Genomic DNA, 13,929 nt, shown 5'->3' on the forward strand with positions numbered 1-13,929 from the left:
GAGTCTTCCGGTGCTGGTGGAGAAGGCAACAACTAAAAAAGGACAGACAATGCATTATTGCCACCTTACAGCTTGCTACTGCCTCTCAGAAAGAAGGGGGAAATGTAGGAGCCCGACAGTGACCACGAGAAAGAATGGTTAAGGAAGCCTGCAAACAAGACTCTCTGCTTGGGCAGAGCATGCTTGAAACAGGATGTTCTGCCAGGAAGCCTGCACACAATATCCAAGGTTAATGGTCCGCTTGCATACGAGGGAACATGAGTTCCTTAAAAATAAGGAAGAGGCTGGAGTTCTCGGCAGGCTTCGTAATAAACATGATGTTGTCACTTCCTCCCTTTCTTCCTCCCGTCCTTGAAATGTGCTTGGCTTTTTGTCCTTATTTGGTAGAAAAATGCATTGCTTAGATTTTGGTATGTGTCAAGCTACCGGGATATAAAAATAAACCGCAAGGGTGCTTGAGCAGAATTTTTCCTCCGGCCGGAGTTGTGTGTTTGTCTGTCTTTTGTGTGTCTTGTCTTTGTGTCATTTCACCTGCAACAACAGCAAGATCCCTGTCACAACTGGAGAATAACAAACCGTTGACCGACTCAACGCTAGATGTGGCCCTATTCCTCTACTGCTCCTTATAGAGGAATCCCGATGTTCCCCTTCCAACACGATAGGGGACCTGATTTCCCTAGTGCAACATGAGCGAGTTCCTGAGGTCCCCGTCACAACTCGAGAAGAACCCCAAGATTCCCGCCGCAACTCGAGAAACACCACAAAATTATCCCCTCAATGCGAGATGAGGAATATTTCCGCTACAGAGTCTCAAGAGAAATCCCACATTCCCATTTGAAACTCGAACGGGTACTTGATACCCATTATGCGACCCATAAACTTCCCCAACATAGCCATCCACATTGAAGAGGAGAACACAATTTACGTACACAACACTAGATGTGGCCCTATTCCTCTAACGTGACTCGAGAAGAATCCCGATGTTTCCCTTCCAACACAAAAGGAGAGCTAACTTCCCTGGCACAATGCAAACGAGTTCCTGAGATCCCCGACGCAACTCGAAGGAACCCCAAGCTTTCAGCCACAATTCGAGAAAAATGACAACGTTCCCCCATCAATGAGAGATGAGGAACAATAATGCTGCAGAATCTCAAGAGAAATCCCACATTCCCTCTTGAAACTCGAACGGGTACTTGACACCCTTTATGCGCCTCTAAAAGTTCACTAACATAGCCGTCCCCACTGGAGAGGAGCACACAATTCATGGATTCAACTCGAGATGAGGTCCTATTCCCATTTAATGGCTCGAGAGAGTAATCCAGAAGTTCCCCTTCCAACACAAAGGGGACCTGACTTCCCTGAAGCAACACGAGCGAGTTCCTGACGGCCCCGGCTCGACTCGAGAGGGAGCCCAAGCTTCTCGCCGCATCTCAAGAAAAACCACAGCATTCTGCCCTCAAGGCGAGATGAGGAACATTTCCTTTGGGATTCGCAAGTGAAATTCCACATTAACTCTTGAATCTCAACTGGTTACTTAACATCCTTTATGCGACTCAAAATTAAACTGATATACACAGTACCAATTTAGAGGAACCCTCAGTTTCCTGCCACACTGACAAATTGCCCCGTTTTCCAGTCCTCTTTTCCAGATGAGAGTCGATTCCTCTGCTTTCTGTGGAATGGAATCCGGACGATCCAGTCACAAAGTACGAGAAAGAGTGTACCACGCTTAAACTCGGGAGGATCCTTAGGTTTTCAAAACACAAATGGAAAAGGTACAGATGTCACCAGCCACTCGAGATATTGTCTGATTCTTCTGAACAGATTCACGTGTCCTCGATTATCAACTCAGAAGATGAGTGGAGACCTGACACGCCGAGCATACAATTTCCAGGTACACATTCAACTCTAACGTGGCCTAACAACCGTTTTACTACTCGAGAAAAAGCGGAGTCACATGTCTGAACAAAAGAAGAGGCCTGACTCCCCAGGTGAATTTTGAAAGCAACCGCGAAATCCCTGTCACCTCTGTCAAGGAACACACAGTTGTCCGACCTAAGGCTAGATGAGGCCCTATTCCGCTGCTGCGCCTCGAGAGGAATCCCTGGGTTCCCTTTCCAACAGGATAGGAGACCTGACTTCTGTGGGGGAAAACGAGTGAGTTCCTGAGGTCGCAAATCGAGAAGAACCCCAAGCTTCCCGCCACAAATCGAGAAACACCACAAAATTATCCCATCAATGGGAGATGAGGAATTTTCCACTGCAGAGTCTCAAGAGAAATCCCACATTCCCGCTTGAAACTCAAACGGGAAATTCATACCGTTTAGGCGACTCAAGACATTCCCTGACACAGCTCTCCCCACTTGAGAGGAGAACACAATTTACGGACTCAACTTTAGATGAGGCCCTATTCCCATTCCATGCCTCAAGAGTAATCCCGGTGACCCCTACCAAAAAAAAAAAAGGAAACTTGACTTCCCAGGGACTACCCGAGCGAGTTCCTATGGTCCCTGTCGCAATTCGAGAAGGACCCCAAGCTTCCAGCCGCAATTCGTGAAAAACCACAAGATTCTGCACTCAAGGTGGGATGACGAATATTTCGCCCACAGAGTCTCAAGAGAAATCCCACATTAACGCTTGAAACTCAAACGCGTACTGAACACCCTTTATGCGACTCAAGACTTTCCCTGACATAGCTCTCCCCACTTGAGAGGAGAACACAATTTATGGACTCAACGTTAGATAAGGGCCTATTCCCATTCCATGCCTCAAGGGAACTCCCGCTGCTCTCCTAACAAAACGAAAGTAATCCCGACTTCCCAGGGACTACACGAGCGAATTCCTGATGTACCTGTCCAACTCGAGAAGGACCCCAAGCTTCCCGCCGCAACTTGATAAAAACCACAAGATTCTGCACTCAAGGTGTGATTACGAATATTTCCCCTGCAGAGTCTCAAGAGAAGTCCCAAATTGACGCATGAAACTCGAATGCGTACTGAACACCCTTTATACGACTCAAGACATTCCCTGACATAGCTCTCCCCACTGGAGAGGAGAAAACACTTTATGGACTCAACTTAAGATGAAACCCTATTCCCATTCCATGCATCGAGAGTAATCCCGATGTTGCTCTAACAAAACGAAAGGAGACCTGACTTACCAGGGACTACACGAGCGAGTTCCTGAGAACTCTATGGCAACTCGAGAAGGACCCCAAGCTTACCGCCACAACTCGTTTAAAACCACAAGATTCTGCACTCAAGGTGAGATGAGGAAAATTTCCCCTGCAGAGACTCAAGAGAATTCCCACATTCACGCTTGAAACTCGAAAGCGTACTTGACAGCCTTTATGCAACTCAGGACATTCCCTGACATACCTGTCCCCACTTCAGTGGAGAACACAATTTATGGACTCAAATTAAGATGAGACCTATTCCCATTCCACTCCTCGAGAATAATCCTGATGTTCCCATACCAAATCGAAAGGAGACCTGACTACCCAGGGAATACAGGAGCGATTCCCTGAGGTCCCTGACGCAACTCGGGAAGGACCCCATGCTTCCCGCCGCAACTCGAGAAAAATCACTAGATTCTGCACTCAAGGTGAGATGACGAATATTTCCGATGCAGAGTCTCAAGAGAAATCCCATATTCCTGCTTGAAACTTGAACGGTTACATCACACCCTTTATGCGACTCAAGACTTTCACTGACATAGCTCTCCCCAGTTGAGAGGAGAACATAATTTATGGACTCAACTTTAGATGAGGACCTATTCCCATTCCACACCTCAAGAGTAATCCCGATGTTCCCCTACCAAAACGAAAGGAGACCTGACTTCCCAGGAACTACTTGAGCGAGTTCCTGAGGTCTCTGCAGCAACTTGAGACGGACCCCAAGCTTCCTGCCGCAACTCAAAGAAAACCACAGGATTCTGCACTCAAGGTGAGATGAGGAAAATTTCTCCTGCATAGTCTCAAGAGAAATCCCACATTCCAGCTTTAAACTCGAACAGATAATTGACACCCTTTATGCGACTCAAGACATTCCCTGACATAGCTGTCCCAACTTGAGAGGAGAACACACTTTATGGACTTAACTTTAGATGATTCCCTATTCCCATGCCACGCCTCGAGAGTAAACCCGATGTTCCCCTACCAAAAGGAAAGGTGATCTGACTTTCAAGGGACTACACGAGCGAGTTCCTGAGGTCCTGTCGGAACTCGAGACAGACCCCAAGCTTCCCGCCGCAACTCGACAAAAGCCACAAGATTCGTCACTCAAGGTGAGATGAGAAAAATTTCCGCTGCACAGTCTCAAGAGAAATCCCACATTTCCGCTTGAAACTGGAACACATACTTCACACCATTTATGCGACTAAAGACATTCCCTGACATAGCTCTCTCAACTTGAGAGGAGAAAACAGTTTATCGACTCAACTAAAGATGAAGCCCTATTCTCATTCCACGACTCGAGAGTAATCCTGATGTTCCATTACCAAAATGAAAGGAGACCTGACTTACCAGGGACTACACGAGCGAGTTCCTGAGGATCCTGTTCCAACTAGAGAAGGACCCCAAGCTTACTGCCAAAACTCGTGAAAAACCACAAGATTCTGCACTCAAGGTGAGATGACGAAAATTTCCCCTGCAGAGTCTCAAGAGAAACCCCACATTCCCGCTTGAAACCCGAATGCGAACTTCACACCCTTTATGCGATTCAAAACATTCCCTGACATAGCTGTCCCCACTTGAGAGGAGAACACAATTTATGGACTCAACTTTAGATGAGGCCCTATTCACATTCCACACCTAGAGAGTAATTCCGATGTTCCCCTACCAAAACGAAAGGAGACCTGACTTCCCAGGGACTACACGAGCGAGTTCATGAGGTCCCTGTCGCAACTCAAGAAGGACCCCAAATTCCTGCTGCAACCCTAGAAAAACACAAGATTCTGCACTCAAGTTGAGATGAGGAAAATTTCCCCTGCAGATTCTCAAGGGAAACCCCACATTCCCTCTTGAAACTCGAACGGGTAATTCACACCCTTTAGACGACTCAAGACATTCCCTGACATAGCTGTGCCGACTTGAGAGAAGAACACAATTTATGGACAAAACTTTAGATGAGGGTGAGATGAGGAAAATTTCCCATGCAGAGTCGCAAGAGAAATCCTACATTCTCAATTGAAACTCGAACGAGTACTTCACAGTATTTATACGACCCAAGACAATCCCTGACATAGCTTTCCCCATTTGAGAGGAGATTACAATTTATGGACTCAAATTTCAATGAGTCCCTACTCCCATTCGACGTCTCGAGAGTAATCCCCTTGTTCCCCTACCAAAAGGAAAGGAGACCTGACTTCCCAGGGATTACTCGAGCGAGTTCCTGAGGTCCCTGTGGCAACTCGAGAAGGACCCCAAGCTTCCCGCCGCAACTCATTAAAAACCACAATTTGTACACTCAAAGTGAGGTGAGAAAAATTTCCCCTGCAGAGTATCAAGAGAAATCCCACATTTCCCCTTGAAACTCGAACGGGTACATGACACCTTTATGCTACTCAAGACTTTCCATGACATTGCTGTCCCCACTTGAGAGGAGAACACAATTTATGAACTCAACTTTAGATGAGGACCTATTACTGCTCATCGCCTCAACAGTAATCCCGAGGTTCCCCTACCAAAACGAAAGGAGACCTGACATCCCAGAGACTACACACGCGAGTTCATGAGTTCCCTGTCACAACTCTAGATGGACCCCAAGCTTTCCGCCTCAACTCGAGAAAAACCACAAAATTCAGCACTCAATGTGAGATGAGGAAACTTTCCCCTGGATAGTATCAAGAGAAATCCCACATTTCCACTTGAAACGCGAACTGCTATTTGATACCCTTTATGCGAATCAAGAAATTCCCTGACATAGCTGTCCCCACTTGAGGGGAGAACACAATTAATGGACTCAACTTTAGATGAGGCCCTATTCACATTCCACGCCTAGAGAGTAAAGCCGATGTTCCCGTACCAAAAGGAAAGGAGACCTCACTTCACTGGTACTACCAGAGTGAGTTCCTGAGGTCCCTATCGCAACTCGAGAAGGACCAGAAGTTTCGAGCTGCAACTCGAGAAAAACCACAAGTTTTGCACTGAAGGTAGATGAGGAAAATTTCCCCTGCAGAGTTTCAAGGGAAATCCCACATTCCCCTTTGAAACGCGAACGGGTACTTGACATCCATTTTGCGATTAAGACATTCCCTGACATAGCTGTCCACACTTGAGAGGAGAACACAATTTATGGACTCAAATTACATGAGGCCCTATTCCTACACCACGCCTGGAGAGTAATCCCGATGTTCCCCTACCAAAATGAACGGAGATCTGACTTCCCAGGGACTACACAAGAGAGTTCCTGATGTCCCTATGGCAACTCGAGAAGGACTCCAAGTTTACCGCCACAACTCGTGAAATAGCACAAGATTCTGCACTCAAGGTGAGATGAGGAAAATTTCCCCTGCAGAGTCTCAAGAAAAATCCCACATTCCCGCTTGAAACTCGAAAGGGTACTTGACTCCCTTTATACCACTCAAGACATTCCCTGACATAGCTGTCCCCACTTGAGAGGAGAGCACAGTTTATGCACTCAAATTTAGATATGGCCCTATACCCATTCGACGCCTCGAGAGTAATCCCGATGTTCCCCTGATAAAAACGAAAGGAGACCTGACTTCACAGCACTAAACGAGCGAGTTCCTTAGGTCCCTGTCAGAACTCGAGGAGGACCCCAATCTTCCCGCTGCAACTCGAGAAAAACCACAGGATTCTGCACTCAAGGTGAGATGAAGAAAATTTCCCCTGCAGAGTCTCAAGAGAAATCCCGCATTCCAGCTTGAAACTCGAAAGGGTACTTGACACCGTTTATGTGACTCAAAACATTCCCTGGCATAGCTCTCCCCACTTGAGAGGAGAACACAATTTATGGACTTAACTTTAGAGGAATCCCTATTAACATTCCTCGCCTCGAGAGCAATCCCTATGTTCCCCTACAATAAAGAAAGGAGACCTGACTTCCCAGGGACTACACTAGCGAGTTCCTGATTTCCCTGTCGCAACTCGAGAACGACCCCAAGCTTCCCACCGCTACTCGAAAGAAACCACAAGATTGTGCACTCAAGGTGAGATGAGGAAAATTTCCTCTGCAGAGTCTCAAGAGAAACCCCACATTCCCGCTTGAAACTTGAACGGGTACAGAAACCCTTTATGCGACTCAAGACATTCCCTGACAAGCTGTCACCACTTGGCAGGAGAACAGACTTTAGCTCTCAAATTTAGATGAGGCCCTATTCCCACTCCACACCTCAAGAGTAATCCTGATGTTCCCGTACCAAAACGAAAGGAGACCTGACTTCCCAGGGACGACACTAGCGATTTACTTAGGTCACTGTTGCCACTGGAGAAGGACCCCAAGCTTCCCACCACAACTCAAGAGAAACCAGAAGATTCTGCACTCAAGGTGTGATGAGGAAAATATCCCCTGCAGAGACTCAAGAAAAATCGCACATTCCCCCTTGAAACTCGAATGGGTACTTCACACCCCTTTTGCGACTCAAGGCATTCCCTGAGATATTTGTCCCCACTTGAGAGGAGAACACAATTAATGGAGTCACCTTTAGATGAGGCCCTATTCCCATTGCAGGCCTCGAGAGTTATCCCGATGTTCCCTACCAAAAAGGAATGAGATTGACTTCCAAGGGACTACATGAGCGAGTTCCTGAGGTCCCTGTAGCATCTCGAGAAGGACATCAAACTTCCCGCCGCAACTCGAGAAAAAGCACAAGATTCTGCACTCAAGGTGAGATGAAGAAATTTTCACCTGCAGAGTCTCAAGGGAAATCCCACATTCCCTCTTGAAACTCGAACGGGTAATTCACACCCTTTATACGACTCAAGACATTCCCTGACATAGCTGTCCCGACTTCAGAGGAGAACACAATTTATGGACAAAATTTTAGATGAGGCCCTATTCCCATTCCATGCCTCGAGAAAAATCCTGATGTTCCCATACCAAAACGAAAGGCGACCTGACTACCCAGGGAATACAGGAGCGATTTCCTGAGGTCCCTGTCCCAACTCGAGAAGTACCCCATGCTTCCCTCTGCAACTCGAGAAAAACAACTAAATTCTGCACTCAGTGTGAGATGAGGAAAATTTCCCTTGCAGAGTCTCAAGAAAAATCCCACATTCCCACTTGTAACTCGAACGGGTACATCACACCCTTTATGCGACTCAAGACATTCACTGTAATAGCTCTCCCCAATTGAAAGGAGAACACAATTAATGGACTCAAATTTAGAGGAGGCCCTATTCCCATTCCATCCCTCAAGAGTAATTCCAATGTTCCGATAGCTAAAGGAAAGGAGACCTGACTTCCCAGGAATTACTTGAGCGAGTTCCTGAGGTCCCTGTCGCAACTCGAGGAACACCCCAAGGTTCCTGCCCCAACTCGAGAAAAACAACCTAATTCTGCACTCAAGGTGAGATGAGGAAAATTTCCCCTGCAGATTCTCATGAGAAATCGCACATTCCCACTTGAAACTCGAATGGGTACTTCACATCCTTTATGCGACTAAATACATTCACTGACATAGGTGTTCAAACTTGAGAGGAGAACACAATTTATGGATTCAACTTTAGATGGGGCCCTATACAAATTCCACGCCTCGAGAGTAATCCCCATATTCTCCTACCAAAATGAAAGGAGACTTGACTTCCCAGCGCTACACAAGTGACTTGCTGAGGTCCCTGTCGCAACTCGAGAAAGACCCCAAACTTCCCTCTGCAACCTGAGAAAAACCACAAGATTCTGCACTCAAGGTGAGATAGGAAAATTTCACCTGCAGAATCTCTAGAGAAATCCCACATTCCCGCATGAAACTCGAACGGGTACTTCACACCCTTTAGGCGACTCAAGACATTCCCTGACACAGCTCTCCCCACTTGGGAGGAGAACACAATTTATGGACTCAACTTTAGATGAGGCCCTATTCGCATTCCATGACTCGAGAGTAATCTCGGTGACCCCTAGCAAAACGAAAGGAGACCTGACTTCCCAGGTATGACTTGAGCGAATTCCTGAGGTCCCTGTCGCAATTTGAGAAGGACCCCAAGCTTCCCGCTGCAACTCGAGAAAAACCACAAGATTCTGCACTCAAGGTGAGATGACGAATATTTCACCCACAGATTCTCAAGAGAAATCCCACATTCACGCTTGAAATTCGAACACGTACTGAACACCCTTTATGCGACTCAAGACTTTTCCTGACATAGCTCTCCCCACTTAAGAGGAGAACACAATTTATGGACTCAACGTTAGATGAGGGCCTATTCCCATTCAATGCCTCGAGTGTACTCCCACTTCTCCCCTACCAAAACGAAAGTAATCCTGAGTTCCCAGGGACTACACGAATGAATTCCTGATGTCCCTGTCGCAACTCGAGAAGGACCCTAAGCTTCCCGCTGCAACTCGAGAAAAACCACAAGATTCTGCACTCAAGGTGAGATGAGGAAAATTTCCCCGGGAAAGTCTCAAGAGAAATCCCACATTCCCGCATGAAACTCGAACGGGTTCTTGACACCTTTATGCAACTCAAGACTTTCCCTGACATAGCTGTCGCCACTTGAAAGGAGAAAACTATTTATGGCCTCACCTTTAGATGTGGCCCTATTCCCATTCCATGCTTCTAGAGAAATCGCGATGTTCCCCTACCAAAATGAAAGGAAACCTGACTCCCCAGAGACTACACTAGCGAGTTACTGTGTTCACTGTCGCAATTCAACAAGGGCCCAATCTTCTTGCAGCAACTTTAGAAAAATCACAAGATTCTGCACTCAAGGTGAGATGACGAATATTTCCCCTGCAGAGTCTCAAGAGAAACCCCACATTCCTGCTTGTAACCCGAACGCGAACTTCACACGCTTTATGCGATTCAAGACATTCCCTGACATAGCTGTCCCACTTGAGAGGCAAACACAATTTATGTACTCAACTTTAGATGAGGCCCTATTCACATTCCACGCCTAGAGAGTAATTCCGATGTTCCCCTACCAAAACGAAAGGAGACCTGACTTCCCAGGGACTACATGAGTGAGTTCCTGAAGTCCTTGTCGCAACTCGAGAAGGACCCAAAGCTTCCTGCCACAACTCGATAAAAACTAGAAGATACTGCACTCAAGGTGAGATGAGGAAAATTTCCCCTACAGAGTCTGAAGGGAATTCCCACATTCCCTCTTGAAACTCGAACGGGTAATTCACACCCTTTAGACCACTCAAGAAATTCCCTGACATAGCTGTCCCGACTTCAGAGGGGAACGCAATTTATGGACTCCACTTTAGATGAGGCCCTATTCACATTCCATGCCTAGAGAGAAATTCTGATGTTCCCCTACAAAAAAGAAAGGAGACCTGACTTCCCGGGGACTACACGAGCGAGCTCCTGAGGTCCCTGTCGCAACTTGAGTAAGACCCCTTGCTTCCCGCCGCAACTCGAGAAAAACCACTAAATTCAGCACTCAGGGTGAGATGAGGAAAATTTCCCCTTCAGAGTCTCAAGAAAAATCCCACATTCCCACTTGTAACTCGAACGGGTACATCACCCCCTTTATGTGACTCAAGACATTCACTGAAATAGCTCTCCCCAATTGAAAGGAGAACACTATTTGTGGACTCAAATTTAGAGGAGGCCCTATTCCCATTCCATCCCTTGAGAGTAATGCCGACGTTCCACTACCTAAAGGAATGGAGACCTGACTTCCCAGGTATTACTTGAGTGAGTTCCTGAGGTCCCTGTCGCAACTCGAGAAGCACCCCTAAGATTCCTGCAGCAACTCGAAAAAACAACCTAATTCTGCACTCAAGGTGAGATGAGGAAAATTGCCCCTGCAGATTCTCAAGAGAAATCCTACATTCTCGATTGAAACTCGAACGGGTAATTCACAACCTTTAGACGACCCAAGACAATCCCTGACATAGCTTTCCCCATTTGAGAGGAGATTCCAATTTATGGAATCAACTTTCAATGAGTCCCTTTTCCCATTTGACACCTCGAGAGTAATCCCCTTTTCCCCTAGCAAAACGAAAGGAGACCTGACTACCCAGGGAATACAGGAGCGATTTCCGGAGGTCCATGCCGCAACTCGAGAAGGACCCCATGCTTCCCGCCGCAACTCGAGAAAAACCACTAAATTCTGCACTCAGGGTGAGATGAGGAAAATTTCCCCTGCATAGTCTCAAGATAAATCCCACATTCCCTCTTGAAAGTCAAATGGGTACATCAAACACTTTATGTGACCCAAGATATTCACTGACATAGCTCTCCCCAGTTGAAAGGAGAACACAATTTATGGACTCAGATTTAGATGAGGCCCTATTCCTATTCCACGCCTCGAGAGTAATCTCGATGTTCCCCTACCAAAACGAAAGGAGACCTGACTTCCCAGGAACTACACAAGCGAATTCCTGAGGTCTCAGACGCACTCAAGAATGACCCCAAGCTTCCCACCGCAACTCGAGAAATGTCACAAGATTCTGCACTAAAGGTGGGATGAGGAAAATTTCCCATGCAGAGTAGCAAGAGAAATCCTCCATTCCCGCTTGAAACTCGAACGAGAACTTCACACCATTTATATGTCTCAAAACTTTCCCTGACATAGCTGTCCCCATTTGAGAGGAGATCACAATTTATGGAATCAGCCTTCTTAGAGTCCCTATTCCCATTCCACACCTCGAGAGTAATCCCGATGTTCCCCTACCAAAACGAAAGGAGACCTGACTTCCCAGGAACTACCTGAGCGAGTTCCTGAGGTCTCTGCAGAAACTTGAGAAGGACCCCAAGCTTCCTACCGCAACTCGAGTAAAACCACAAGATTCTGCACTCAAGGTGAGATGAGGAAAATTTCCCCTGCATAGTCTCAAAAGAAATCCCACATTCTAGCTTCAAACTCGAACGGATAATTGACACCGTTTATGCGACTCAAGACATTCCCTGACATAGCTTTCCCCACTTGAGAGGAGAAAATACTTTATGGACTCAACTTAAGATGAAGCCCTATTCTCATTCCACGACTCGAGAGTAATCCCGATGTTCCGTTACCAAAATGAAAGGAGACCTGACTTACCAGGGACTACATGAGCGAGTTCCTGAGGACCCTGTTCCAACTCGAGAAGGACCCCAAGGTTACCGCCAAAACTCGTGAAAAAGCACAAGCTTCTGCACTCAAGGTGAGATGACGAATATTTCCCCTGCAAAGTCTCAAGAGAAAACCCACATTCCCGCTTGAAACCCTAACGTGAACTTCACACCCTTTATGCGATTCAAGACATTCCCTGACATAGCTGTTCCCACTTGAGAGGAGAACACAATTTATGGACTCAAATTTAGATGAGGCCCTATACACATTCCAAGCCTAGAGAGTAATTGCGAAGTTCCCCTACCAAAACGAAAGGAAACCTGACTTCCCAGGGACTACACGAGCGAGTTATGGAGGTCCCTGTCGCAACTCGAGATGGACCCCAAGCTTCCTGCCGCAACTCGAGAAAAGCAAAAAATTCTGCACTTAAGGTGAGATGAGGAAAATTTCCCCTGCAGAGTCTCAAGGGAAATCCCACATACCCTCTTGAAACTCGAATGGGAAATTCACACCCTTTATATGACTCAAGACATTCCCTGATATACCTTTCCCAACATCAGAAGAGAGCACATTTTATGGACTCAACTTTAGATGAGACCTTATTGACATTCCACCCCTCGAGAAAAATCCTGATGTTCCCATACCAAAACGAAAGGAGACCTGAATACCCAGGGAATTCAGGAGCGATTTCCTGAGGTCGCTGCCCCAACTCGAGAAGGACCCCAAGCTTCCCACCGAAACTCTAGAAAAACCACAAAATTGTGCACTCAAGGTGAGATTAGGAAAATTTCCCCTACAGAGTCTCAAGAGAAATCCCACATTCACCTTTGAAACACGGACGGGTTCTTCACACTCTTTATGCGATTCAAGACATTCCCTGACATAACTCTCCCCACTTGAGAGGAGAACACAATTTATGGACTCAACGTTAGATGATACCATACTCCCATTCCACGCATCGAGAGTAATCCCGATGTGCCCCTACCAAAACGAAAGGAGACCTGACTTCCCAGGGAATACATGAACCAGTTCCCGAGGTCCCTGTCGCAACTCGAGAAGGACACCAAGCTTCCCGCCGCAACTCGACAAAAAACCACAAGATTCTGCACTTAAGGTGAGATGAGGAAAATTTCCCCTGCCTAGTGTCAAGTGAAATGCCACATTCACCCGTGAAACTCAGACGGGTACTTCACACCCTTTATGAGATTCCAGACATTCCCTGTCATAGCTGTTCCCACTTGAGAGGAGAACATACTTTATGGACTCAACATTCGATGAGGCCCTATTCCCATTCCACGCCTCGAGAGTAATCCCGATGTTCACCTACCAAAACGAAAGGAGACCTGACTTCCCAGGGATTACAAGAAAGAGGTCCTCACGTCCCTGTCGCAACTCGAGAAGGACCCCCATCTTCCCACTGCAACTCGAGAAAAACCAGAAGATTCTGCACTCAAGGTGAAATGAGGAAAATTTCCCCTGCAGAGTCTCAAGAGAAACCCCACATTCCCCCATGAAACGTGAACGGGTACTTGAGACCCTTCATGCTACAAAAGATACAACCTGACATAGCTATCCCCGTTTGGAGGAGAACACAATTTCTGGACTAAACTATAGATGAGGCCCTATTCCCATTCCACGCTTCAATGGTATTCCCTATGTTCCCCTACTAAAACGACAGGAGATCTGAATTCCCAGGGACTACACGAGTGAGTTCCTGAGGTTCCTGTCGCAACTCGAGAAGGACCCCA

The sequence above is a fragment of the Moschus berezovskii genome, chromosome 23 (genome assembly GCF_049115385.1).
Source record: "Moschus berezovskii isolate FMDL1 chromosome 23, NW_MosBer_1.0, whole genome shotgun sequence".
NCBI classification, from domain to species: domain Eukaryota; kingdom Metazoa; phylum Chordata; class Mammalia; order Artiodactyla; family Moschidae; genus Moschus; species Moschus berezovskii.